General features: G+C 42.9%; 1 pseudogene; it reads left to right on the plus strand.

Moving 5' to 3' along the window:
- The first annotated feature begins 1478 nt into the window (after positions 1 to 1478).
- LOC116548032 lies at positions 1479 to 2042 on the plus strand (annotated as a pseudogene).
- Positions 2043 to 2732: the final 690 nt, after the last annotated feature.

The raw sequence follows: 2732 nt of genomic DNA on the forward strand, positions 1-2732 counted from the left end.
AGAATTTACATATAAAGCTCTTCTCAACTGTGTTGGATGTCTGTTACCAAATGACATGTGCACTTGCTTACAAACATCTTTGATGCTCTGGGAACACAAATGTGACCCCAGACTTACAGCAATGCCCAGAGATGTGTGAGTAGGAATTTCAGCTTCAAAAGAAAAGCCAATAAGCCCTAGATTTCTTAGAAATGTGTGTGGATACAGCTGCCTTTAGGTTATTTTGTTTCAGAGTTGTTACTGGCTGGCAGGGTGGCTCACGCCTATAATCCCAGCACTTTGGGAGGCAGAGTTGGGCAGATCACTTAAGCCCAGGAATTGGACCTGGACAACATGACAAAACGCTGTCTCTACAAAAATTACAAAAATTAGCCTGTTGTGGCATACCCCTGTAGTCCCAGCTACTCAGGAGGCTGTGGTGGGAGGACCACTTCAGCATGGGAGGTAAAGGCTGCAGTGAGCCGTGATTGCAACACTACACTTCAGCCTGGGTGAGGGCAGTGAGAACTTGTGTTAAAAAAAAAAAAAAAAAAAAGTTGGCCGGGTGAGGTGGCTCACACCTGTAATCCCAGCACTTTGGGAAGCGAAGGTGGGTGGATCATGAGATCAGGAGTTCAAGACCAGCCTGATGAAACCCTGTCTCCAAAGTAAAAAAAAAATTAAGAATTATACCTTAGAAATATTTTCTATCAAGGTGCTTTTCATGTTGTCTCAGCATTTGTGAGCCAAGAACAAGGGTCAAGAAACATTTTCTGCTAAGGGCCAGATAGTAAATACTGCTGCCTTCTTGTTGCAGCTGAATTGCCATTGCAATGCAAAAGGAGACATAGAGTGTAACTCAATGAATGGGCACAATATTTGTTTTTTTGAGAGAAGGTCTTGCTCTGTGGCCCAGGCTGGAGTACCGTGGTGCGATCTCAGCTCACTGCAGCCTCGATCTTCTGGGCTTAAGCGATCCTCCCACCTCAGCCCTGCAAGTAGCTGAAACTATATGCATGCACCACCACACCCAACTAAGTTTTTTGTATTTTTTTATAGAGACAGGTGAAATGGTTTCACTGTGTCTCCATTCAAATCTCAACTTGAATTGTATCTCCCATAATTCCCACGTGTTATGGGAGGGATGTGTGGAGGGTAATTGAATCATGGAGGGCAGGCTTTCCCATGCTATTCTCATGATAGTGAATAAGTCCACAAGATCTGATGAGTTTATTAGGGTTTTCTGCTTTTGCTTCCTCCTCATTTTTCCTCTTGCTGCCGTGTAAGAGAGACCTTTCACCTTCCACCATGATCGTTAGGCCTCCCCAGCCATGTGGAACTATAAGTCCAAGTAAATCTTTTTTTCTTCCCAGTCTCAGGTACGTCTTTATCAGCAGTGTGAAATTGAATAATACAGTAAATTGGTACCAGTGGAGTGGGGCATTGCTGAAAAAATACCAAAATGTGGAGACTTGGCTTGAAACAAGATGGCGGGCTTGTGGTAAAACAAGATGGCGGGCTTGTGGTGAGAAGCTGAGAAGCAGGATTAGAAATTAGTATGCCTAGAAGCAGATTTTAAGAGCAGTTTCTCTTCAGATCATCTTTTTTCATACCACTTGATAGGTATCTTGAAACACCATGGCTGTAGCTGCAGTAAAATGGGTGATGTCAAAGAAAACTATCTTGAAACATTTATTCCAATCCCAAATGGAGCTTTATATTGTGTTTGTCACAAATCTACATACTCTTCTATACCAGGTGACTATAATTGCAAAGTAGAGCTTGCTCTGACTTCTGATGGCAGGACAATAGTATACTATCACACTTCTGTGGACATTCCATATGAACACACAAAACCTGTCCCTCGGCCAGATCCTGTGCACAATAATGAAGAAACACATGATCAAATCCTGAAAACCAGGTTGGAAGAAAAAGTTGAACCCCTTGAGCAAGGGCCTGTGGTAGAACAACTTAGCAAAGTGTTCTTTACTACTAAGCACCACTGGTATCCCTATGGACGGTATCACAGATATAAGAATCCGGATCCTCCAAAAGACAGATGATGCTGAGGTTACTGGGAGAATCAAAGAGAAATGTACCTCATTTGCCATTTGAGAAAATGCAGTCTGGTGTATTCACTAATATATAGTAAACTAATAATGATTTTAAAAATGTGGAAGGGACTTTGGAACTGGGTAACAGGCAGAGGCTGGAACAGTTTAGAGGGCTCAGAAGAGAACAGGGAAATGTGGGAAAGTTTGGAACTTCCTAGAGACTTGTTGAATGGCTTTGCCCAAAATGCTGATAGTGATATGGAGAGTAAGGTCCAGGCTGAAGTGGTCTCAGATGGAGATGAGGAACTTCTTGGGAACTACAGTGAAGGTGACTCTTGTATGTTTTAGCAAAGAGACTGGCTGCATTTTGTCCCCTACCCTAGAGATTTGTGGAACTTTGAACTTGAGAAAGATGATTTAGGCTATCTGGCTAAAGAAATTTCTAAACAGCAAAGCAGTCAGGGGGAGATTTGGGTACTGTTAAAGGTGTTTGGTTTTATAAGGGAAGCAGAGCATGAAAGTTTGGAAAATTTGCGGCCTGACTATGTGATATAAAAGAAAAATCCAGCCAGGCACAGTGGCTCATGCCTGTAATCGCAGCACCTTGGGAGGCTGAGGTGGGTTGATCACTTGAGGTCAGGAGCTCGAGATCAGCCTGGCCAACATGGCAAAACCCCATCTCTATTAAAAATACAAAAA

Source organism: Sapajus apella, unplaced genomic scaffold (assembly GCF_009761245.1).
Source record: "Sapajus apella isolate SASKATOON/1434 unplaced genomic scaffold, GSC_monkey_1.0 scaffold6355, whole genome shotgun sequence".
In the NCBI taxonomy this organism is placed as follows: Eukaryota; Metazoa; Chordata; class Mammalia; order Primates; family Cebidae; genus Sapajus; species Sapajus apella.